At 39.9% G+C, this 27,411-nt stretch overlaps 1 protein-coding gene across 10 annotated transcripts in view; it reads left to right on the top strand.

Annotated features, from left to right (window-relative positions):
* Positions 1–1,126: 1,126 nt before the first annotated feature.
* The window catches only part of ncoa3 (nuclear receptor coactivator 3), a 132,555-nt gene continuing 106,270 nt past the window's right edge, over positions 1,127–27,411 (top strand). For 3 of the 10 annotated variants that reach the window (XM_008110109.3, XM_062978912.1, XM_062978911.1), the window contains exon 1: positions 1,150–1,277. The gene's annotated coding sequence lies outside the window, so the exon portion shown is untranslated. The other 7 variants (XM_008110110.3, XM_008110112.3, XM_062978913.1 and 4 more) reach the window with 4 other exon arrangements.

A 27,411-nucleotide genomic window follows, 5' to 3' on the forward strand; every position in this document is an offset into this window, starting at 1 on the left:
TTCTGTTGAAATTGTCCACATGCTTGTGGATTTCAATGCCTTCTCTGTGTAGTCTGACATGATAGCTGTTAGAGTGGTCCAGCATTTCTGTGTTCTCAAATAATATGCTGTGTCCATGTCGGTTCATCAAGGGCTCTGCTATGGCTGACTTGTCTGGCTGAGTGAGTCTGCAGTGCCTTTAATGTTTCTTGACTTGTGTTGGGGCAACGCTGTGTTTGGTGGTCCCTATGTAGACTTGTCCACAGCTGCATGGTATACGGTAGATTCCTGCAGAGGTGAGAGGATCCCTCTTGCCCTTTGCTGAATGTAGCATTTCTTGGATTTTCTTTGTGGGTCTGTAGGTAGTTTGTAGGTTGTGCTTCTTCATCAGTTTGCCTATGCGGTCAGTGGTTCCCTTGATGTATGATAAGAACACTTCTAGAACATGGCCATACAGCCCGGAAAACATACAACAACCCTGTTATCCCGGCCATGAAAGCCTTCGACACACCGTAAAGGAAAAGGCTTCCCTTGACATTAAGTCTAGTCGTGTCTGACTCTGTGGGGTGGTGCTAATTTCTAAGATGAAGAGCCGGCGTTGTCCGTAGACACCAGCCAAGGTCATGTGGCTGGCATGACTGCATGGAGCGCCGTTACCTTCCCGCTGGAGCGGTAGCTATTGATCTACTCATATTTGCATGTTTTCGAATTGCTATGTTTGCAGAAGCTGGGACTAACAGCGGGAGCTCACCGTGCTTTCTGGATTCGAACTGCCACCCTTTTCAGTCAGCAAGTTCAGCAACTCAGTGGTTTAATCCACTGCCCAACACTGGATCAAGAGGCTTGTATGAATAGCATTTTAAGCCAATACATTAGCTTATTATTAACACCCTTCCGTGGAAGAATGGTTGCCTCTTTCTGCAAAGGAAGGAGCTGCTCTCGCGGCGAGACTACAATTCCCAAGAGGCCTTGCGGGGCTCGGTTTAGTGAGTGTATATATACGCGTGTGGGGGGCGTGGCCATGCACCGCCTTTGAGCCAATAGTGCCGCGGAGGGGGCGTGGCCTGGCCGTGCGCCGGCCTCGGAGAGCGGGCGTCCCCTAGCTATGCCTCCCAGAGGGAGGCTTCCGAACTACAGTTCCCGTCGTCCTACGCGGGCGCCGGGCTGGCTCCGGCTCTTTTCCGAGAGAGGCTGGTTCCTATTTTAAATCCAGGCAGCGATCAAAATGGCGGCGTCGAGCTGAGCGCGAGAGGCGGAGGAGAGAGGCTTTCGGCGGTGTGTTTCCTCCTTCTCTCCCGGTGAGTGAGTGAGTGGGTGAGGAGAAGGGGAAACGAAGGGGCATTCGTGGCAGGAAAAAGCAGAGGGGCGATTTGTTTCCCGTCCAGTGTTTCCTTGTGTGGAAAGAGTTTGAGGGACGGCTCAGGAGTTCTGACTAGACACAGGCGCGTCCTCCTTTATTTTTTCCTTCCAGAAGGGGGCGTCGCTTTGAAAAAGGCCGAGAAGTCTTTCTCCTGTTTTGTTTTGAGTCAGTTTTGAGACGCCTCCTCAGTGTGTGAGGAAACGTGGAGAGCTTTTTACCCTTCTTCAGGTGTATTGTTATCGGGATAGGGTAATGTGATGAAGGAATTGAAGGAAGGAAAGCCCTCTTACTAGGTAAGTACAGGAATGAAGTGTGTGTATGTGTGTGTGAGGCAGAGAGAGAGAGATATAGAGGTTTCCCTTCGCGTGTATTTTGGGAGTAGGACTCGAAGCTTCCCCCTCACGTGCATTTTGGGAGAGAAGTCCTCTCCAGGAAAGCTTTATTTTTGGGAAGGGATGAAGCGGGAGAATCCTTTCCTTCAGGGCGAGGGGAGAAGGAGGGAAATAGCCTTACTTTCAAGCCCCTTCGCCTCTTTCCTTGGTTGAGTTTCCGAGCATGGGGATGATGGGATTTGGGAGTGAACAACAGAAGCAGCAGCAGCTTCCATTTTTCTCCTTGTGAACAGGACTAAAAGCCCAAAGTGGGAGGATGCCAAAGCCTTAATGCATGCACGGGCAAACTTAGTCCCTCCAGGTGTTTTGGACTTCAACTCCCACAATTCCTAACAGCCGGTAGGCTGTTAGGAATTGTGGGAGTTGAAGTCCAAAACACCTGGAGGGACTAAGTTTGCCCGTGCCTGCCTTAGTGGTTTGGCTGAGACAGATAGAAGCAGCCTACAGTCTTGCACTGTAGAATTGATGCATTTCGACACCACTTGGGACTGCTATCGAATCATGGGAATTGTAGTTTGGTGTAGTGTGTGTGTTTGCCAGCACACTTTCTTTGTCAGGGAAAGCTAGAGACAGTAAAACTACATCTCGCAATGTTCCATAGCATTAAGACTTGGCAGTTAACGTGGTGTCAAGCTGCATTATTTCTACAGTGTACACCAGGCATGGGCAAACTTTGGCCCTCTAGGTTGTTTTGGACTTCAACTCCCACCATTCCTAAGAACTGGACAGTGTCAGTAGAAAGGAGGAAACCATGAAGATGAACAAAATCTGGTTGCCAGTGTTGAAAGACTCTAGAGCAGTGGTTCTCAGCCTGTGGGTCCCTAGATGTTTTGGCCTTAAAAACTCCCAGAAATCCTAACAGCTGGTAAACTGGCTGAGATTTCTGGGAGTTGTAGGCCAAAACACTTGGAGACCCACAGGTTGAGAACCACTGCTCTAGAGTCAGGAAAGTAGATGAAGAACAACACTCAGAGAACAGAGGAGTATGAATCAATCAGGACCAGCTAGCACCTCCCAACAAAGGAATCCCCCAGGTAGTAAGCAGCCAGACCTTGAAGATGCAAGGCTATTCAATGCTGATCAAGGTGGCCAATTGAAACATTCACACCTGTCCCAAACAGACAAGCATTCTTTCTCCTTCCCTGAACCATTCCACAGATAGATAAACCCCACGTGTCTATTTTCCAGCAAACCTCAATACCTCTGAGGATGCCTGCCATAGATGCAGGCAAAACGTCAGGAAATAATGCTTCTGAAACATGGCCATACAGCTTGGGAAACTTACAGCAACCGTAGTGGTTTGGCTGAGATAGATAGAAGCAGCCCATGGCTTTATACTGTAGAATTAATGCAGTTCAATACCACTTGGACTGCTATTGAATCATGGAAGTTGTAGTTTGGTGTGTGTGCGCATGCCAGCAATCTTTCTTTGTGAGAGATAGCTAAAGACCGTGTAAAACTACAACTCACAGCCTTCCATAGCATTAAGTTGTGGCTGTTAAAGTGCATTATTTCTACAGTGTAGATCAAGCATGGGCAAACTTTGGCCCTCCAGGTGTTTTGGACTTCAACTCCTACAATTCCTAATAGCCAGTAGCTGTTTGAAATTGTGAGAGTTAAAGTCCAAAACACCTGGAGGGCAGAAGTTTTCCCATGTTTGGTGTGGATGCACTTTTAGTAGTGCAGATAGTGGCTTAGACTGCAACAAACCACAGCATTTTTGTTTTTGGAATACTGATTGAGACAAGCAAGCATTTTTTGTGTTGTATGTCTGTGGTGTTACTTATTTATGTAAAGTTTTGCTTTGCAAGGTGCTTGCTGACTGGCTGGCTGGAATTCCAGTGTGTGTGTGTCTTTCTGCCTTGCCAAGTTTTTCCGGGGAAAATGTTTGCTCCCAGTCTATTTTTGCCATGCAGTTCAGCTGTGTTATTTTAATAGAAACTATTGCTGTTTTTGGGGTAAGGTGTTTCAAAATGAATGAGGCTGTTTTTGAATAAAACAACTGCGCCTGGAGGTATAGAAAATATTGTTCGTACCTATAAATCAATGTTAGTTTATCATCATCAGAACTAATTTTTAATAGAAACGGTTGTTCTTGGGATGCTGTCTCTGAAAATGAATAAAATATAGCGTTTTCCCCATAAAACAAGTGCCTGTAGAGAAACAACAAATACTATTGTGAGTGTTTGCCACCTGTAAATCTATATAGGTTTATCATCATCATAACTATTTTTTAATAAGGCACCACTTCACATGATACAGCCATGTGTCTCAGTACTTTCAGTGGCAAAGCCTCATTGAAATATGTTAATGGATATTAGCTATTGGAAGGCATGTATTTTTGAAGACTAAAAACCAAATAGATTAGGACTAATGTCATCTTAAAATATATATTTTAGCGTAGTTTCTCTCTAAATCATCATGACAGGTTACCTGTTCCCTTGGATGTAAGTAGGAATATGAATGTTAATAAAATTACAGCTATTGGTGGTAATAGACCAAAGAGCTTGATGCTGTAGAAGAAGCCATGGTTTTTAGTACAGAAATGTTCAGTAATATTTCCTAGTTTTAATTTATAAGTCTTAAATATTTTAAATCTACTTAAATTGTTTAGATTAAGTAAAGCTTGTATTGTATATCTTTAACTTGGAAATTGTCATTGTATGTTAATTTGCATTTTGAGTGCAATTGCTTATAAGATATTTTCCAGATAGCTGAGGCAAAAAACCCTAAAAACAAGCAGTATTCTGTGCAGAGCATAACAACTTATATATAAAAATGAGAAAAGCACAACTGGCCCTTATATTAGAGGCAAGGAAAACACTAGGACATCTGAGAAAAAAAAGGCATTGTATGTAACATGAACTCTGTTACTATGTCTAAAATGATATTGGACACTAGTCTGACATTGGAGGTTGCTTCAGGTCTTGCATATAAATGAGCAATATGAGCAGTAATCGAAGATCTTATTTTTGCATTGTCTTTGCAAAGCTGTTTCAGTCATGTTGTTTCAATTATTCTGGGTGCAAACAGAAAACATTATGCTTAGCATGTTAAATATTTCAGAATTTAAATTATAGTAATTTTTAAATTTTACACTGGAACACTTATTTAAATTTGGCAGTTGCCTATGAACCTTAGCCTGTCAAATGATGGTATTTATGCATTAAAAGATGCTCAATTAAAAAAAACCTAGCTAGAATGGGTGTGTGCACAAAATGGCTTTTAAAAAATTGCACCAAAACTAAGAGCTGAACATGTTATAGTCTGCAATTTAAAATCATTTTCATTAACAGTACTGAATTTGATCTTTTTCTAATATACTGTATTTTGCCAGGGCTGCATTTTTCCATGCACTTGCATGGCAGTAGTCAGTACTGAGCCTATTGGGACTTTGATAAAACATGGGTTGGATTGGCTATAAGGGTATCATGATCTAATGTTGAATCTATACTGCCATATAATGCAGTATGAACTGCATTATATAGGCAATGTAGACCCATATAATGCAGTTCAAACTGTGTTATTTGGCAGTGTAGATGCACTCGGCATCAATGGTTAGTGCATCCTCCTAAAACAGTGAACTGCAAGTCCCAGAATCCTTTACTGTTGGCCATGTGGACGCCGCCTTTTTACAATATTTAGGGGGCTCAAGGCTGGAAATCACAGCTAGAAGCAGGTGGGGTGAATGAAGACAAACGTTCTCAGAAAATGTGCTCAGCAGATATAGAAAATCTTTTGGTTTAGGAACTTTCTCTGTTGGATAAAGGTTACTAGTTGTTCTATCCAATGATCAGATGTGCAGTCTAGTTTGTTTTCAAAAGTTCCTTTCCAAAAGAGATGTTCCTCAACAACTCCAACAATATACTTAGACACATTTCTGAAAAATGGTATAGATAGCTGAATACTTTCTAGATACAGTTGGCTCTTGAAATGCTGGATTTTGCTAAGTTATGTCTGTGAGCCAGCATAGTATAGTGGTGTGAGTGTTGGACTAGGACTAGGGTTCATATCCCTGCTTAACCATGGAAACCGACGGAGATCTTGGGCAAATCAAGGTCTCTCAACCTCTGAAGACGGCAGTGGCAACCCCCTTTTAAACAAATCTTGCTGAGAAAACCATTGTGATAGATTTTCCCCTTAGTGTTGGAAATAACTTGAAAAATACACAAAAAAAAAACAACATAAATGTTAAGAAAAGTGACTCATTTAAAATCTATTGAATGTAGGGACCAAGCACCTCCATCCCAGATCTACATTGCTCTACCTTGTCTTTAGTAAGGAGTTGGTGATCATTGGTTGCTACTTTCCTGAAGCATTTTGATTTAATATGAGATCTAAACAATAAAGGCATCCTCAGTTGCAGAAACTAACTAGGTAGTGCTTAACTTTATAGTTAGATATAGTGTCCAGTGCAGTCCTACATATGTTTGAAAGAAATCCTGTGTTTGGTGAGATCTACTCCCTTGTAAGTTTACATAGGAGTAGACTTTTACTTAATATTGTATTTGAACATAAAAACGCAGGCAAAGTATAACTTGCCCTAAGTAAAAACGTACTATTGATTTTTAATCATATCACAAACTGTGTTGGTAAAAGAGTGATGTTTCTATGCTATTCCATTGTTTAGACCTAAATTTGTTTTGTTTTGCAGAAGGTTGTACATTGGTTTGTCTTGAAGTTCTTCCTTTTGAATAAGAAACAACACTGAAAAGCTCCATAAGTGTTCTTTCTTGAGGCAGATGGTTGGAAGTGGTAATGCCATTAATCTTATGTAACTGGGTATGGATTCAACTGCTTGATAACATTAATAACTTTCAAATTGGACTCCATGGGAGGTAAATAATATTACGATCAAGAATTTATATCATAGATGTGAACAGGACTGTCAATTTCAAATTCTATAATCAAGCAATTTACCATTCCAGTCCACTGCTTTCTTCTCTTTTCTAGTGGAAGTTTTGAAATGCAATTAGAATTTTGAGGAAAACTGTATAGAAAGTAATGAACGTGGTAACCTTTGGAGAAGCTTTTGCTAAAAGCTTAAGTCTTGATTCATATGATAAATGAGGGCATTTAATCCACATTTTTTCATTTTTCTACACTCTTTAAAAAGTAAAGAAAATGGGAGTTTTAATACCAAGTCTCTTTTAATACTGGCTCATATTATGCAGGAAATTTCCCCATAATTAAAAATAAAACTTATTCAACATACAAAGAAAATAATATCTTGGCATAAGTTGTTAGTACTGAAGCATAGTGATCACGTCAAACTCTAATCCAGGAGGCATCTCAAAAGTGGCAATACTCAGCGAAGGCTTGTTGTGGCAGGGAGTGATTTTTATCAACTTAGATTGGTAAATTAGCTGTACATAATATTGAACAGGAAGGACATTTTTATGTGTACTGTGATGTGTTGTGTATAAAGGTGGATTTAACTGATTTTTAGGCTTTTAATTGGGAAGACTTCTTGAGAATGTAAATTTCACTGGCAACTGGTTTGTTTCTAAACCCAATTCGGGATGCTGTGTTTGATTTCAGAAGCACCATTGGGCTAGAATCTATGTGCAAATAATCATGGATTGATACATTTTGATAGTCTTTACTAAGCAGTTGCTGCTAGCCCCACTCCCCTGTGTAGGGTTTATTTCTGACCTAATAGTTATTGTGTGCCTTCAAGTCAGTTCCATCATAGGGGGGGTTTTAAAGCAGGATTTATTCAGAAGAGGCTAGTTGTTGGCTTCCTCTCTTCCAATTACTAACCACTACAGACTATGTTCAGCTTCTGATATCAGATCTGTTATGTTTAGACATCTTTCTGATCTAATACTGTGTCACCAGTGTAGCATGAGATCAAGATGAATCTACTTTTCAGTTGAAACAATGGGAGCAAGTAAAAAAGCCTGTTCCTCCCCATGAGTTCATACCAGGTGTGGGAGGGAAGAAGGTCAAATTCATACACCTCTAAGCTTGAAGAAGCGTGTAATTGGAGGCATTTTGGCTTATCCCAACCTGTAGCTCTAAATTATGTCACAATTGAGAGCATATGTCCTTCTAGCCAAAGTCAGAAGGATGAACAAAGCTGTCATGTGGCTTCTATTCCTCAAAGAAGCATAATTACACTAACCTATATGTGTTTTAGATACTGGAGGACAAACGAAACTGTGATTTAATTCTTTTTTAATTTTGTAAATGGTTGTGAGCCAGTCTGAGTTCTGCACCAGGAGAGAAGCAGGATGTTAAAGAACCAACCAACTAAATGAACAACTATGCAGAGGACACCCACTTCCCCAAGTTTCAAGCTACATTTTTTTCAAAAAAGTTGTTTAATTGGCTGAAGAGCTTCAAGTATTTTTGTTTTATATTATTTTGCTGCACTTTACTATTTTTGCTGCAATATTTTGCAATAGTCCATACAGTGGAACCTCAACTTAAGAGCATCTCAGCTTAAGAGTTTTTAGTTAAGAACTGTTGGTCGACCTGGGTTTCACTTTGGCATACAAGTAGCGCTTTTAGAGCGAGCACCAAAGTACAGCTCTTTAGGGCTTCAAGGGAGCAGCCTCCATGCCTCGTGCTCTTGTCTACTTTGGGAGATTGCTGTCTGCTTTGAGAAACTTTGAGTTAATTGATTTTGTGTGGTTTTTATTCCTGGTATGTTTGGCTTTATGAAAGAGAGGGAGTAAAAGCAAGAGAGGGAAGGAGGCTGGAGTTAGTACAGTATGAAAAAAATGATCCTTCTGCCTCTTCTGCTGCTGCTCAGCCATTTAGTCATCTCTGACTCTTCATGACCTCATGGACCAGTCCACACCAGAGCTCCTTGTTGGCCGTCACCTCCCCCAATTCCTTCAAGGTCAAGCCAGTCCCTTCAAGGATACCGTCCATCCATCTTGCCCTTGGTCGGCCTCTCTTCCTTTTTCCTTCCATTTTCCCCAGCATCATGATCTTCTCCAAGCTTTCCTGTCTTCTCATGTGGCCAAAATACTTCAGCTTTGCCTCTAATATCCTTCCCTCCAGTGAGCAGCCGGGCATTATTTCCTGGAGGATGGACTGGTTGGATCTTCTTGCGGCCCAAGGCACTTTCAGGATTTTCCTCCAGCACCAGAGTTCAAAAGCATCCATCTTCCTTCGCTCAGCCTTCCTTATGGTCCAGCTCTTGCATCCATAGGTTACTATGGGGAATACCATTGCTTTGACTATGCGGACCTTCGTTGCCAGTGTGATGTCTCTGCTTTTCACTATTTTGTCGAGGTTGGCCATTGCTCTCCTCCCAAGAAATAAACGTCTTCTGATTTCCTGGCTGCAGTCTGCATCTGCAGTGATCTTCGCGCTTAGAAATATAAAGTCTGTCACTGCCTCCACGTTTTCTCCCTCTATTTGCCAGTTATCAATAGGTGTGGTTGCCATGATCTTGGTTTTCTTCGTGTTTAATTGCAACCCAGCTTTTGCGCTTTCTTCTTTCTCCTTGGTGATAAGGCTCCTCAGCTCTTCACTTTGTGCTTTCTTGCCACAACGTTGTACTTCTACCATTTTAATCTTTTTTATTCCATGTGAATGTGCATGTTTACATTTGTTATTTATAAAGTATATTTTCATATTCAAAAACAGTAACAAAAATTGGGATTTTTTTGGGGGGGCTTGGAATAGATTAATAGCATTTAAGTGGGAAAATTGCTCTGAGATAAGAGCAATTTGAGTACGAGCTTGGTTAGGGGATGAAGTAAATTCTTCCTCAAGGTATCACTGTATTCCAATAATTGTCCCCAAACTGACTAATAATATTGTGAAGTGGAACCCACCTGTCAAGTATATCACAATCACGTAAATCAGGTATGGGCAAACTAAGGCTCGTAGGCTAGACATGGCCCTCCGCGCGCTTATGTCCGGCCCTCCTATTTTCCCGTCCTCTGGACATAAGGACGTGGCGACCTGCCTCATCCTTAAGGCAGAAGGACAGAGGGGAAGGCAAGTGGTGGATCGGAGCCAACCGAAGTCCTCTCCAATACCGTGTGCCCTTCATGGACCCTCCTCCTAGCATAAGAACAGCCGAGGAAGGGAGGCCTCAACAGGAGCAGCAGCAAAGCCACCTCTGTTGCTCCCTCTCTTCCTTTCCTTTCTCTCATCCAGAGCATGGGCAAGGCTCAGTTCTTTGGTCGAAAGAATGGCCTGAGGAAGGAAGGGAGCAACAGGAGCCATGGCAAAGCCAATTTGGCCCCAGGCCTGCCTCTTCTGGTCCCACCCGCACTTCCTCCTGGCCTGCCCTTGTGGCCCCATGCCTGATATAAATGCATTTGTATAAATCCCAATTACAGATGAATTAATTTCAGCCTTTCATTTCTTGAGAAGAGTTCTTAATCATTCTAACTTTGCTTCAAATGACAGTATCAAAACAGCAAGCAGCCAAGGAAAGTTAATATATATTAGGTTTATTTTGAAAGCCCAACTATCTGTAAATATTAAAAAAACAAAAGATCCTGTCATAAACAGATTAAATAGAGATGGAGTGCTTAATGCGAGCATTTAAACCAGATTTCTTCACCATGATGCCCTCCTAGATATCACTCTTACCATACTCATGATTTTCCATCCTGGTGAAGGCAGGTGGAAGTTATAGTCCAAAGCGTATGAAATGTGCCATGTGAGGAAAGTTCATTTAGATTTCAGATGATAAAGAATTTAGGAAAAAAACTGAAGAAGCAATCTGCAACAGTGCTCCTTGTCTTGTTGTTGGAGTGAATGGGGTTACAGTGGGCTCTTGACATCTGCTGGAGTTTGGTTCCTGAATGCTTCATACGTAGATAACATCTGAACACACAAGTCCCATTACAAGTCTCTGAATTACAAACATTGAACTTACAAATGACTCATAGTTAAGAATGGGGGTGAGACAACAGGAAGTGAGAGAAATCTACCTCTAAGAAAGCAAATTCACTCCTGAAAGAGTTATGGGGCAAAAGGTGTCTCCACTGAAGCTTTATCACCTTGTTTCCACAAAAAGCCACATTTTTCAAAATCCAGTTATCACAGGGGCGAAAGTGAGGTGAAATCTTCTGAACAGGGGCACAGACAGCGAAAGAAACTCCATAGGGGTATTGACTTTTTCCTATGCTATCCAAAATTTGTTTTGTAGTTTATTTTTAAAATTCTATACATGGTTGGTTGAATCTGTGGGTGCAGAATCCATGGCCAATAGTACCATAAAAATTATCAGTCAACTCTAGAACATTTACAGAGTCCACAGTGCAAGTGACCCAGTATTTGCAGGTTTCCAGCTGGGTATTTGAAGATCTACAACTATAACTGAGCAATTTTTTTGTGTTCAGACATACTGCCCATGTCACCCTAGGTGCTCAACTCTAGTTAGTATGCAGGGCAATAATAAGTTCAGCTGTGGCTCGAAACAGCGTCTTTTCTGTTATGGCTCTGAAGTACTGGGATTTATTCAGTCTATGTTTAGGGAAAAAAAATATAAAGTCTGTTTTTCAAAATTTGAAGAAGAGGGAGAGGCTTACTAATAAATCAAGAAGGAGAGGATAGGAGAAACCCCCATTGCTGAGTGGGAAGGTTTTCAGAATAATAAAACATAACTAATTGTATGTAGTCTAAAATGGGGAAAGTATTTCAATTTTCTTTAAGTATTGATGTTTATGTGCTTGCTCATTAAGAACCTCTTTTAATTATGCCTAAGTGACCAGCTCAGTATTCATTATAAACTGATTTTGCTTTATTATGGCATGTTGTATGCTCAGTTGCACTGCAAGATATAAATAGATGTATTGATCATGGGTTCTTCTTTTCAAGTCCTGGATGGGCACAGTCATTTATGAGCGTTCTTAAAATTCTTTTAGCAACCCCCTCCTAAAACTACAATTTCTAGTTTTCTATGTAGAAAGGTCTAACAGTTAGTCATTTAATTTTGTAATGTTTTCTAGGATGTCTACTTGGGGGATGGTGATAGATTCCTACAATAAATATAATTTATCCATAACCCAGCACTTGGCTAAAGCTGTTCAAGCAAAGCTGTTTAGGCTTCCCATTTTATAGATGGGTTTTGACTAATGTATAGAGTTGGTAAATTGAGAAGAATTTATAGCAAATGATTTGAATGATATATGTTGCCTAACTACCTATAAATTATTTATACCCATACAACACTTTGTTTGAACAAGCTTATAGTGCTCTATCATCAGAAGAATGTGGGTTAGACCAGAACTTCCTAAACCTTTCTACTCGTGACCCCTTTCAGCCCATGAAATCTTTACATGACCATGGCTATATAGATCTATAAAATATGTATAAAATTCAAACATTTACTGATATCAAATCAGCATTTGCAAGGCTTGTTAAACAGTCTGATTTTTTTTATGAAGTAGAGCTGAAGGATCTTAGAATCACGGAGTTGGAAGAGACCTCTTGGGCCATCCAGTCCAACGCCCATGCCATGCAGGAAAAGCACAATCAAATTATCCCCGACAGATGGCCACCTAGCCTCTGTTTAAAAGCACCCAAAGAAGGAGGTTCCACCACATTCTGAGGCTCTGAGGCAGTGAGTCTTATGCAGAGTCCACTGCAAACATTGTATAACAGATTCATGTAATTGTCTAAAATAGCTACTAGGTGACATTTAGAAATTTTTTACTGTGGCCCAATCTTTGGGTCTGGACCCACAGTTTAAGAAATAGTGGGTTAGACAGCAGTGATTTAGGAGATGTTTTATTCCAGGGTGAGGCACTTGAGTGTAGAAGAACAAGTTTGTTGAAGACTCATAATGTTACCAGACTTCAACAACAGAGCAATGTTCATCTGGAATATATGCATCTGTCTGGCTATTTGCATTGATTAGAATTTCCAGGTAAATGCATATAAGATTTCAGCTAATGTTCTTTATTTGGGCCCCTTATGCATGTATTGTTAAAAAGAGAAGAATTATTTCAAAATATGATATTTGCATTGATTAGAATTTCCAGGTAAATGCATATAAGATTTCAGCTAATGTTCTTTATTTGGGCCCCTTATGCATGTATTGTTAGAAAGAGAAGAATTATTTCAAAATATGATAATAAAATGTTGTGGTGTTATTCATTTCTCAACTATTTCTACCTCTCAGTTGTAGTTTAAAAGGCTACTCTGATTAACAGCTTAAAATAGATTTGCTATATTAGGTAATGTGGCTATGTGGAGGAGCAAGCAAATAACATGTTGGGTGTTATATTAACAAAATGTAGCTAAATGTGTGGTTAATGAATAATGAAGAATCAGCAGACATTTTCTCAGCAATTATAGGTTTATGCTTCTGAAATATGTGGTTACTTTTATCAGAATTTCAAGTGCTATCTGTAAAATATAGAATGCATTGTCGTGGCTGCAAAAATACTTGGATTGCAATGAATACTCTGCTTATGGAATTTATTCACTGTAGCTGAGGACACCAAGGTCACCTGGCAACCGTGTCAGTGCATTAAACTGGGTGGAAAACTAAGCTTATTTTTTTACTGTTTCAATTATAGAATAAATTCCTAAGTTTGTTTTGATGCATATTAGGAATTAGTGAAATGAGAAGGGGTGGAAAAAGTATAAGGAATGTTGAGCAGAGAGATTCATAATACAGTGTAGATTCCTTAGGTTACATATTAAGTCATGATAGGATAAGTAAATGCTTCTGAATTATAAGGATGAGGATTCATTTGAGACACTGTTCAAGTTATTCTGAAGCTGATACCACAAGCATAAAAAGAACCCATATCATATCTATCCTATTGGCTTTAGCCATTATTGATACATGGTATTTTTTATAACCGCCTGGGTCCCTGATTTTACTGTACCAAAGTGACTAATAACTTTATTTTTATACCCCGCCTCTATCTCCCCAAAGGGGGACTCAAGGGCGGCTTACATGGGGCCAAGCCCGAATAAAAACAATAGCAATATAAAACACAACAATATACAAGAGACGTGCACAATTATAAAAATTTAAACATTAGCCAATAAAAACAAATAACAAGAACTAATAAAAACATGGGTTAAAATGGGGAGGTTGTAAAAGTAGACTGGGTAAGGTGCACCATATAAATATTGTAAACACGAGGTGACTGATAAAGTGCTGCAAATTCTTGTAAGTGCAAATTGGGATGGGAGTAGACCCTGTGTCTATATCAAGTTGACAAAGGTAAAAAGTGCAAACCGGTACAAGAATGGTCACAGATACAGGATTGTTATGGGGATGAGCAATCTTTATCCAAAGGCCTGAGTAAAGAGCCAGGTTTTCAAGCTCTTTCTGAATGCTACCAGGGTGGGGGCTTGCCTGATTTCCCTGGGGGAGCGAGTTCCAGAGCCGGGGGGCCACCACGGAGAAGGCCCTTTCCATAGCTGCATAACTAAAGATAAGGGAATACTGAGAGTTGCAGTCCAACCAATATTGGAGGGATATAGATGTAAGGCATTGAATTTTGCCATTTATTACATTGTAAACCACTTTTAGTCCCCCCCAGGGGTGAGAAAAGTGGTATAGAAATGCAGATAATAATAATAATGGGTTTTTTTTAAAGGTTTGAGTTACAATAAAATACTACAGGAATGTGAAATGTGTGGGTTTTTTTAGATGTTCATGAATTGCCAATCAAGATCCACCACTATTAGGCATGCTGGCAGAGTCCAGTGGGAGTTGCAATAGGAAAAAGAAGTCCACTTTAATTTTACAAACCTACTGAAGTACATGAGTCTTTTGAAAAATGAGGGGTTGCATAGAAGTTTACAATTAAAAACACAATCCAGAATTATTCATGCTCAAAAAGAGTTTGTTCTAAATGTATTCAATGTGTACATCAAATTTCCAGACCCCCCCCCCCCCAAACACCTATTGTGGTGGTGGTTGTGGTTGTATGCCTTCAGGTTTCTCACTTATGGCAATTCCAGAGTGACCCTATTACAGACAGGGTTTTCTTGGTAAGATTTGTTCAGAGAATTAGTCTATGGTTAAGAGTGTGTGATTTTCCCATGATCACATAGTGAGATCCTATTTTTGAGCGTGGATCTGAACCCCGGTCTCCAGAGTCAAAGGCCAACACTCAAGTGGAGTATAATCCTTGAAAGCCTCTGATACCTATACAAGTGCAGCATACCAACAAGCAGAAAATTGCAAAGGGAAATGAAAGCAAAAAATATTCAACTATTATTGTCATATCTTCAAACATGTTGTAAGAAAACCACTCTTCAAATATCTTTGCATTTGTAGTCAAGTAGTGCATTCACTAAGTCCATGTTGCTGAAATCTTTTAAGTATCATGCTAGTAAAATATGTAATGGTGTATTTCTGCAAATTATTTAGTGAGGTTTTAGAATCTGTGCCTTAACTATTTTTTAATAATTAAATACAGTATATGATCATTAGAAATTATTAAATATATGTCAGAATAATCAGTGCTATAGTATTTTTCATTTCTAAATATGGCAGTGAAAGCTGAATCATGAAGAAAAATGGGAGGAAGAAAATCAACTTTCTCCATGGTCCAGCTTTTACTGCCATATATAGAAATATGGTGTTGGAGGAAAGCCTGTATGGATACCATGAACCTCTAAAAAGCCAAAAGAATGGGTCCTAGAAAAAATCAGGTCTAAATTCTCTTAGAAGTCAAGATGCTTAAACTATGTTTTGGAAATAATATGAAATGACGTGTCTCATTGGAAAGGACTGTAATGCTTGTACAGTGCAAGGTAGTAAGAAAAAGAAAAAGAAAGACCACATTACAGATGGATTGCTCCTGTCAAAAAAGCCATGACCCTGAGTTTGTAAGACCTGACCAGGGCAGTTGATAACTGAGGTCTCTCATTCATAGGGTTACCATAAGTCAAAGTTAATTAGGAGCCAAATAACGCATAGGAACAATACTATAACATATCTAGAAACGTTTCTTGCCCTCTCAGCCTACATCTATGTGAACTATCTGTGATGACCTGATAGTCTGAAAGTTGAAAAATATCATTCTCTATTGTATTAAGCAATATTCCATTGTTGGTGCCTGGATGATATTTTTACTTGCCACAGGTGAGTAAGCAAAGTGTCTAATTACAAACGTGCTCTTACATGAGCAGTGAAATAGGCTTACTTAAAATGAAATTTCACTGTAGTTAATTGCTTTGACAAGAAGCAAAGTTCTTTGTATTTGTTCAGTACAATGGAACACAGATATAGCTCGGACATTGCCCTGCATGTCTAATTGGGTAAATGCAAATTTCCTTTGAGGGTGTTTCACCAATTCTCTGAATACAGTCATGGAATGTATTTTTAATTGTCAACCATTTATGCTATGTAAAATGCAATTTGTAAAACCATTTTGTTATCCAAAAGTTTCCTTTTTGGTTAAAAATTTTATGAAGCAGGGTTGTTTAATGACATTATACTGGACCACACTACAAAATATATCTCCAAAAGGAAGGCTAATGTGCTTTTGTTTCAGTGCAAGCTCATGAATAATCTTGGCCCAGTTCTAACTTCTAGTTGAGCCCTTTGCCTTCTTGAAACATGTAACAATGACACTAATTTCAAAATAAGAAATATATTTCTTTTAAAAGTGTTGGAAATTTGTATTTTATGTTTTACAAATTAATCTGTAACACCATTTTTTAAAGAAGGAAATGGCAAAATAAGCTCCATGCTTTTTGGATATCAGCCTGTGAATGTTTCTACCATTTCCATTAGTAATGTGCAGACATGTTTATGCTGCTGGTATTTTGGTCAGCAATTTTCACTCTGAATGGAATTTTAAGTTATTCAATCTGTGACAAACAGACAACTGGCCAGAACTGCAGGGCAGAGAACAACACTTCTATAAAGGTATTCCACATGTTTCCGTGTATTTGTGTGTGCATGTGAATCTACTCAGACAGTTAAAATGAAACCTATTCGTGTCACCATTTAGACTATAAGACATTTGGGACAAGAATCTGTATTGTTGCATTTTGTTTTTTTGCATTTTGTTTTTAAAATGTGTGTTCATATTTAGATATGAATCTTTATTGCTTCTGAGCTGAAGTTTGAGCTGCCAACCCCTTTATTTGAAGGCATTTAAGATATTTAATTATTATTCAATCATTTTAATCTATAGCTAGTTTCTAAATCTATATGTCTAAAAATTATGGCTGCTATATCTAATTGACAGATTGATCAATAAAACAGCAGTTTTATTGTTGGGATGAAAAGAAGCAGCAAATATTGGGTTGATGAATCAAAAGCAGATGCTTTGCTGGAGAGAGTTTTGATTCTCAAGCTCCAATATACAGTGAAGAAGGAAGTACAGTGTTCCCTCACTTATCGTGGGAGTTCCATTCCAGGACCTCCCGCGATAAGTAGAAATCCACGAAGTAGGGACACTATTTTAATTTTAATATTTATACATTGTTTTAATTGTTATGTGGCCTTTCTCCCCCTTGCAAGTCCCGGGGAGCTAGTGAAGCCTTCCCTACCAGCCCTTGCTCCGGGCCCGCCATGTTGCCCTGGCTGCCTCTGCTCCTGCAACCAGGGAAGATGGAATGCTGCTCCTGCCGGATGAGTGAGCGAGGGAGGGTGGGTGAGAGAGTGAGAGAGTGAGGACAGGTAGCAGGAGAGCTTACCCCCTCTCTCTCCCTCTCTCTCTCTCTCTCTCTCTCTCTCTCTCTCTCTCTCTGGGGCTCCAGTGCTGGTCACCTACCGCCAAGCCCTGCCTCTCTATGGCTATCATGTCGCAGCTGCCATGTTTGTTTCAGGCGGAAGTCTAGTGAGAGGAGAAGTCCTATTCCTAGAGAGGCAGGGCAGACCCCGGATGGGACAGGTCGAGCAATGCTCTTTCCTGTGAGCTCACTTCAGGAGGAGGAGATAAAGAAGAGGCCTTCTGGAGAGAGAGAGAGAGAGAGAGAGACCACGAGAGGAGGAGGAGGTTAAAGGGGCTGGGGGTCTTCCCAGTCTGGGCCTTGGGAGGGAGCAGCCTGTCCAGGTTCCAGCCACTGCTGCCCACCCTCACTCTCTCGCTTGCTCGCTCACTGACCGAGCGGAGCAGCGTGGGGTGGGCAAATAAATAAATAATTTCCCTGAAGAAAAAAAAAGCGAGTCTGCGATAAGCGAACCGCGAAGTAGCAGGGGAGCACTATACTGTCCTAAATCAAAAGTGAATTTCAGCTAGGGTAAACTGAATGAAATAAATGAGGTTTATTTATGAAAATTCCACTGATTTTAGTGAGCCATATAACATAGATTATATGTTGGAAGATTCCTACTGAAAATTGGATATTATTGAAGGTGAGCAATTTCTTAGCCCCAGTGTCTTTTAAAGGGTTTTTGTGTTGTTATTTTTATCCTGCTTTTTCCACAGTTCAGTGTTGAAAGTGATTTTGAACATATTAAAAATAGTTACAATTCACAAAATACAAAAATGATTAAACTGGAGAAAACCATTAAAACAGAACTATTTCAAAAATGGCATCCCAAAGTAGACAGAAAATCCAGAATATTGTACAGGGCTTGTCCCGTCTACTCAGTTAATCTTCAAAGGCCTGTTGAAACAGAAAAATATCCACCTTTAGAGAAAGTGATCAGAAAGAATACCAGTTTAACCTCTATGGGAAGAGAATTCCAGAGCCTGAGGAAAACCACTAAAAGGGCCTGTTCCCACCTGTGAGGGGGGTGGGAATTTCCTAAGAGAAGAAGTTCCTCCTTAGATCTCAGAACACAAGAGGTTTGTCAGAGATAACACAGTACTTCAGTAACCTGGAAGAGAGCTGGCATGGTATAGTGGCTTGCGCACTGGAGACTAAGGTTCTAATCCCTTCTCAGACATGGAAACCTTGGCTGAGTAAGTCACTCTCAGCTTCAGAGGAAGGTAAAGGCAACACTGCTTTGAACAAATTTAGCACGAAACCCCAGCAATAAGTCAGCCTTAGGGTTGCCATAAATCAGAAATGACCTGAAGGCACATAACAACAACAATAAAGCTGCATAATCTTAGTAAAAGCCAGCACTTTGAATTCTGCCTGCAAACGCTCTGGCAGCCAGTGAACTGTTGCAACCAGGGAGTTTTGTATTCCCTGTAACCAGCTTCACTTAGAAATTTAACTGCACCCTTTAGAGCAGATGATGTTTTTGAGCACTTTTTAAAGGCAGTCTGTGTTACAGTAATCCAACTGGAATATAGCTGCGATATGTGCCTGACTGTGTCTTGAGGAAGAGTACAGCTGGTACTTCTGGCCACTGATGAATCATGAGCCTTTATTGTTGAATCTAGAAGTAAGTACACCTAGACTTTTAACCTGTGTCTTCAGGGGCGTATAGCCCCATCCAGTACAGGCTGAATTCCTATTCCATCATTTCCATTTGAACTGGCCATGAACAATTATGTCTTATCTGGATTAAGTTTCAGTTTCTTCATTCTCATCCAGCCCAGTACTGGTTTATGAAAGGAATACTAGAATTGGGTGCCATCTGCATACTGATTGCATCATACTCCAAATTGAGTGGCACGCACTAGCATGTTGCTTAAAAATGATAAGCCAGAATTTTGCCAGGTCCCTGCCTAATGTCATTTGAACAAAGAATCCTTTATGGATATATGAAGCATAAAGTTATGCTTTGATGTTATGTCCAAGCCAGCATATAGTGTGTCTGATCCATTGGTAGTAGTTTTTTAAAAATCAAATGAATGAGTTTGGTGATCTGTGTACGCTCTACTTTATTTAGCACTAGCTTGGGGACCCGGCCATGCCCGGGTTATTTGAAAAAGGCATTATTTGTATTTGAATGTTAGGTATTCTCAGTTTGGAGTGGGTGAACTACAATTCCCAGAATGGTGGGTCCATCCTCCCCAAACCCTGCCAGTATTCAAAGTTGGCCATGTTGGATCTGTGTACCAAGTTTGGTCCAGATCTGACGTTGGCTGGTCATCGCCTGGCTGCAGTGCTCTCTGGATGGGGGTGAACTACTACAAATCCAAGATATCTGGGGCAGTTGTCCTGAAACATTTGTCAGCATCCATAACAGACAATGTTGAGTCTGTGTGCCAAGTTTGGTCCAGATCCATTGTTGGCTGGGTTCAGTGCCATTTGGATGCAGGTGAACTACAACTCCCAAAATCAAGGACCATTTCCACAAACCCCTGCAGTATGTTCAGTTGGTCATGAGGCTTCTTTGTGTGAAGTTTGGTCCCTGTCCATCATTGGTGGGGTTCGAAGTGCTCATTCATTGCAGGAAAATTATAAATCCCAGTACCTACTACTCCCAAATGTTCAGGCCAATTCCCCTCAAAACCCACCAGTATTCAAATCTGGGCATATCAGGTATGCATGGCAGGTTTGGTCCAGACTCATCATTGTTTGGGTTCATCGCGTTCTGGGTGTAGGTGAACTACAACTCCTCTAAATTCCCCAGTAGGAGTCACAGTGCTCTGACCCGATTCAGGGTGAACTACAACTTCTACCATGTGGAGTCAATTGCCCAAACTCCTCCAGTTTAGTTACTGCTCAGTTCTGCTGTGTTTGTTATGCAGACAGATTTGAAAGGGAAGGGCAGTAGGCGGGGTCATGCAAATTCCACACCAATGGAGAACCCTGGGATGCCTGCCTGTGGTGGAGGAAAATGCAAAATCTAGGATGAAATGGTCCCCAAATGAAAGCATTCCTTGGGTGGTGGGCCGTAGTGTTTGGGGAGGACATTGGCAGGGGTTGAGGCTACATGTTCATGGTGCTTGCTATAACCTGCAGTGTCCTGGTAGGGAGTGACTTGGTGGCTCCTCATCACTGGGAACTATAGCCTGTTTATGGAGGCCGGAGGCTGTCTGTGTGAGCAGGCACCCGTGCCACATACACACATACAGGTTTTCACTTTTATTATGGACTAGCTTGGGGACCCGGCGGTGCCCGGGTTATTTGAGAACGGAATTGTTTGCCTTTGTTCCAAGTTTAGTCTCGATCCAGTGTCAGTTGGCTTTAGTTGGTACGGGTGAACTACAACTCCCATATGCAAGTTCATGGTCGATCCCCCTCCAAACAGCTCCAGGATGTAAAGCAGGTCATGGGGACTCGATGTGTCAAGTTTGGTCTTGATCAGACATTGGTGGGGGTCGCAGTGGTCTGGGGAAGTGAGTGAAGATACTGTCAATCCCAATATCCATGGTCTGTTGTTCCCTCAAATGATAGGAGGACGTAAAGTGGGCCACATTTCACCTATATGTCAAGTTTGGTACAGTTTCATCATTCATGGGCATCACAGTGGTCTGTGGGAGGTGAATTGGATGAAAGTACTGGAAATCCCATCATCCTTGGTGCATTCTTCTGCAAACAACACCAGGACATAAATTGTGTGACATTGCACCTGTGTGTCAAGTATGGTACAGTTTCGTCTTTCATGGGTATCACAGTGGTCCGTGGGAGGTGAATCGGGTGAGGGTACTGCAAATCCCATCATCCATGGTCCATGCTGCACCAAACCGGATCAGGACGTAAAGAGGGCCACATTGCACCTGTGTATCAAGTTTGGTACAGTTTTGTCATTCATGGGAATCACAGTGGCCTGTGGGAGGTGAATTGGACGAAGGTACTGCAACTCCCATCGTCCTTGGTCTGTCCTCCCCCAAACTGCTGCAACATATAAAGTGTGTCATTTGGGATATATATACCAGATTTGGTTCAGTTCTGTCATTTGTAGCAGTTGCTGTGGTCTCAAGAAGAGAGTGAAGGTACTACATGTCCCATCTGTGTGCCAAGTTTGGTCCAGTCCCGTCACTGGTGGGCATCACAGTGGCCTGTGGGAATCGTAGTGATTGAAAGTACTACATATCCCATCACCCATGGTCCATCATCCCGCAAATGGCACCAGGACATAAAGCGCATCATGAGGTAGGCTGTCTGGAATTGTGGGAGTTGGAGTCCAAAACAACTGGAGGGCCCAAGTTGGCCCGTGCCTGGTTTAAAGGCTTCCATACAATCCTAGAGTTAGAAGGGGTGCCCATCTAGTCGAACCCCCTTCTGCCAAAGAGGAAGACACCATCCAAGCCCTTCTGACAGATGGCCATCCAGTCACAAATACGATTGGGAGATAGATAGAGTCCTAGATTTGAAAGGGGTCTGTGAAGGTCATCCAGTCCAGCCCCATCTGCCACAAAGGAAGAGACCATTCAAGCCCTCCCGACAGAAGGTCATTCCAACCATACATACCATTGAGACATTTATTTATTTATGTATTTATTTAATTCTGATATTTCTCCCCCGCCTTTCTGCAATGGACCCAAAGTGGCTTGCAAGGTCATTAAGCCACGTGCTAACATCCACCATATAAATAAAACATAAAAGTAACGTCAAGCAATAGTAGTATAAATAAGATATAGCTGGGTTCAGTGGGGGCAGGTGAACTACAACTCCCATATGCAAGTCCATCATCCATGGTCCATCCCACTCCAAACAGTGCCCCCGATCATGGGGACTGTATGTGTCAGGCCTGTTAGAGTGAGTAGGCCAAAGCCTGCTCTGTGGTAGTTTTTTGCCTCAGTAAAAACTGTGGAGGGGGGGGGGGGGAGTAAATGATCCTTAAAAGGAAAGAATAAAAAGAGTCATTATTTTCTCTTTAGTGTGCTGTGAATAGTACTGTGTCCCAATGAGCCAGGGAAAACCTGTCTTCTTTGGAACAGTATTGAGGGGGGAAGATGGCCCCCTCCTTTGCGGCCTAGTAGGGCCTAGCAGCCTGCAAAGGCCTTGACCTGTCAGTAGAAGCGCTGAAGGAGGAGTGAGGTGAGGGGGTAGAAGTTTTCATAAACAAAGGAAGCATTAAAACATAATTATTTTCCATCATTAGTTGGATTCAGAATGCTGTGAATGTGTGAGTGGGCCAAAGGCTGTTAACAGTACCAAAGCTAGCATCGTTCTGAGGAGAGAAGTAGGCCGAACGAAGCCAGTTGGTAGTAGTTTTTGCCTCAGCAGTCCCAGTGGCCTGTGAAAGTGGAGGCCAATCAGAAAGCTGACCCATATTCCGCCAGGCCAATCAAAACACGAGAACATATTCTGCCAGGCCAATCAAAACGCGAGCACATACACCGCCTGACCAATCAAAACGCTGGCACAAACATACAAACATTCACTTTTATTATATATATAGATATAGATATAGATATAGATGAGGTTAAAACACAAGTATTTGTCCCAAGTCAATTAGCAACCCTTTCATTTGATTTATGGTATATCTTCACTATAAAATGCACATATAACAAAAATGCTCAATTTCCTGTATCCTGGACAAAAATTTAGATAGTTACATCCTGAAACTTATAATTCTTGTGTGTAACATTGTTTGAACTCTGAATGATAGGTATAATATCGTAATCTAGAAGTACGAGTATTTTCTGATGTTTTAGTTCACTTAATTAATATTGCCCTTTTCTTTAATAGATTATATTGGCTGGCATATGTCATTTGTAACTAAATCAATATCTTATTTTTGGTTCAACATTAATGAAAACCTGAAGACTCTGATGTGTTAGAAAGTTAATAATTGTGGGAATCTAGCACTAGCTTCATTTCATTATCAGCCTAGAACAAAAAGGTAGAACTTTCATATTGTATTTGTATAGTGCAAGTGCGCCAGTAATTTAAAATGTGAAAATTGAGAATGAGTTTGTTGATAAAATACATAATCATGCTGATGTAGAATAACAATCAAGAATTTGAGACAAGTTCCTTTGCTTCTCATCTGCACTATAGGGATAACAGTATTTGACTACTTTATATGCTGATACTACAATTTTAGAGGAATATTTGGGAAGCATTTTGTGCACTCAAAAAGCTGTAGAAAATGCTTACCATTGTCATCAATTTAAATTTAAGCTTGAATTGGCGTTCTCTCCTTAATGATTCATAGCACTCCTACACTTTAAAAACAAGTAACTATGAATCTCAGCCATCTGCTGCTCTTTTCTTTTCAATACATATAAGGAAAAAATAGAAGATTTCCCCCCTTGTTTACCGTGACCCATTATTTGCTGTTTCTTCTGAATCTGTGGTTTGTGCTGTCATAGTTTTGCCATAAGCCAGGATCAAACAGTGGTTTGGGATAACATTTCGCTGAGGGAACTGATATTCTATATTTAATATATTCCCAACATTATTGGGTATGTAGTGTGCTACAAATATGTGTTATGCAATAATCTGAAGTATATTTTATATTTGATACATTTTTGATATTCATGGTTTTCATCAGCACTACTAGTTTTTAGCAGAGGTTGTATACATGAAAATATTTTTCTCTAACTGTTGTGTATAATGTTGCAAGAGTAGCATTAATATAGTTAGGAAACATTAGACATGAACAATATTCATATGTTAGAATTTATCTTTCTTATTAATATTTGATTATAATTTCATTGCATTATGCACATCAATGTCCAGACTACATTAATGTCCAAGTTCCATTAACTTTTTTGTATTACAAAAATCAAACTCTTTCTATTAAGGGTAAATCTATTGCATTATTTCTAACGTAAGGCTTAGTAATGGAGAGCTGTTTAACCTGATGTTATCCTGTGAACATTTTGTTCTGAAAGTGGGAATTTTGAAGATCTTGAAAATATTTACCCCAAATGTTCTTATTTCATCACAACCCATTACTATTGAGGGTTCATCTGAAGGAATATTTTAAAACTTTCCATCCTGTTGCTTTCTCTTTGAAACACTTTCCTGCAATGTATGGTATTTGCTACCATACTAAGGCATACAGAGTATTGATTCTCACATGTTATAAATCTTCAGGGTGGGCATGGGGAGTATTCCTAGAAGTGATTGTGCACAATTTTTAAAGTAATTCCATTAATCAAAAGGTAGATCTCTAAAGAAAAACAACCTTCTTTTTCTTGTGTCATAGTAGGTCATATCCTATTCTCTCTAACAGAAGACAGTTTCTTTTTAAGAGTACTGTCCACCTGCAGTTTTTAGTACTAGTTAATAAGTAAGTTCTTTAAGAAAACATATAGATCAGTTATTTGGAGTGTTTCAATTTAACTAAATGTTTCTAATGTATTAATTGAATTGACTAAACGTTGCGTATGAACTTTATATTCTTTTAAGAATCCTTTTGCAGAGGGCACTAGCTTCGGTCTGATCCAGGGAGAGAAGCATAAACAGGGTTATAGGCTAGAAACAGTAGATAGGAACAAGGTTTTCTTCCTCCCATATAATACTAGAAATCAGAATCATGCAATGCAAAGGCAGAGGAGTTCGGGCAGATTTCTTCACACAGCACATTATTTATGGAGTTCACTACCACAAAATGTGGGTTTAAATACCCTAAAGGTACCAGATCCTGTCTGGTCTTGGAAGAACCAAAGTCAGCATTGGCTAGTAGTTAAATGGGGGACTGCCAACAAATACCAGGTACTGTGTAGACTGTATTTCAGAGGAAGGGAATATCAAACTACATCTGGGTATTCCTGGTGTAAAACAACGTATGAAATCCATTGGGTCACCATAAGTTAACAGGGTACTTGAAAGCACACACACACACGCAGATTCTGTTTAAGATTTGAGAAATTGTGAGATCTTCATTGTTGGCCACACTGAAGATAATTTGGGCACTTTTGCACTTTTATTGGGAAGTTAAACAAAAAAAACCCTGCTATCTTCAAGTTTTGAAGGAAAAGGCCTCATTTCTTTGAGTTGAAATAGCTAGTTTATGTGTCACAATAGAATCCATTCTAGAATATGCTTTCTTTCCTGTGTGTAAAAAATAAGGAATGCCTCTTCTGAGATTGTCCCTCACTTATCAGCATTATATTGTGTTTCTTTGAAAAAATTCTAACAATCTGAAGCTCTGTTATGTGACTTAATATTTCATTTGTGCTGCTAAAAGTAGAAAAGTGTGAACCCTACATTTTCTAAATGCCTTTCCTGGGAGTAGTGTCTATCAGATTTATTAAAGAGGGAGAATTTTAGTAACAATGGACTGGTTGTTTTTTTAAAGCTTACCTGCAATGTTTGCAATGTATATTATAGTTTCACTAGAGCTACAGAATAGCAATAGTATTATATCTAGCAACATGATGCACCAGGTTGGTGTGTGTTGCAAAGGATGAGCCACTTTTGTGATAGGGTTGCTATGGCAACTACCTTCTGAGAGCTGCCTCAAGGTCACTCATCAACCATAGCCCAGAGTGCCTAGATTTTAAGCAAAATAGGAATGTTTAACAGTGACTGTTCCTTGCTTCCTTATTCACCATCTTCTTTAGCTGCACTAAATATTCTGAAAATATTGAATATTTATAATACTTATATAACACTTAAATTTATAAATAACATTTTGGTTAAATGTATCATGGCTATGAGGATAACTTTCTAACTGCTCAGAAGTGTGAGTGAATGTAAATGTATGGATTTTAAAATCTCATATTTTTGAAAATCACAAAAAGGTAGTTTGGAAATAACTAGGATTGAACGTAATGTGGATGTTTTGGTCCTTAAAATAATTTGTTATAGTGAAGTACTCTACCATGCCATTATTTATAGTCAAGCACAAACTGCAATACTTGATTATCCATAATAATGGAGAAAGTTAAATAACCAAGAGGTTATTTAACATGTTTATGTTATTTTAAAAAGCAGCCAATTTAACGTAACTTACCATCAGTTGAAGATGCATCTTTTTGTCATTGGTCCATTTTTGCATCACAGAAAGATCTCAATCAGTGCAGCATAATTTAAGCATATGCATTTTAATGACACCCCCCCCCCCCAAACATCTCACATCGCTTCCTGTTTGTCCTAAGAAAGCACTGATTAGTGAATTTTGAATGTAAAGGGGAAGATATCTTATTAGGAAGATACTGTATTTGGCTATAGTACTAGCACTTAAACAACCCCCGTCTGAGCCAGTTGAGTGTTTTTGTGAAATGCACATTTTTTGTTGTTATACACATCAGAGAATGCAAGAAAAATTTGTTATTCTGGGCCATAGCATCCCCTGAAACAGATTCATTTAGTAATTGTTGCCACCAGCACTGCTGTTTCTACAACAACAAAAATCTGAACTTAATTATCTGAAATGAATAAAAAACAAACTAATAGTTCCATATACAGTGGGCTTTTGGTATCTGCCAGGGTTTGGTTCTAGGATTCCACATGGATACCAAAATCCATGGATGTGCAAGTACCATTATATACAGTGGTGAAGTATAATGTCCATTTTATAAATTGGCCAAAACCTTTTGATTTTTGGGTTGTTTTTTAAAAGAGCTGTGGTTGGTTGGTTAAATTTGTGGCCTGATAAAATAATAATAATTTCATTTAAATAACCACACGCTGCTGGAAGTTTTATGGTGTCTTAAATTAGTTAAATTAGCCTCCCTGCATATAGTGGTACCTAAATTTTCTACTCGACAGATGCAACTGTCTTTTGAGCTTCTTAGGTCAACAGCAAGCTAGGCTATTACTGGTCGGGAGCTCAATCCGACCCAGGCTTCGATCTTGTGACCTCTCAGCCAGTAGTGATTTATTGCAGCTGGCTACTAACCAGCTGCGCCACAGCTTAAATATGTACATCTTTAGGTATACACACACTTCTAGGAAATTCTCTTTCCCCAAGCTAACTAGCATTTTTTCATAGTTGTACTTTATAAAAAAGATTTAAAACATTACAACTTTTCAGACTCATTCAAATATCTTCTAGAAGCTGTCTATGAACTCTTTTCA

The sequence above is a fragment of the Anolis carolinensis genome, chromosome 4 (genome assembly GCF_035594765.1).
Source record: "Anolis carolinensis isolate JA03-04 chromosome 4, rAnoCar3.1.pri, whole genome shotgun sequence".
In the NCBI taxonomy this organism is placed as follows: Eukaryota; Metazoa; Chordata; class Lepidosauria; order Squamata; family Dactyloidae; genus Anolis; species Anolis carolinensis.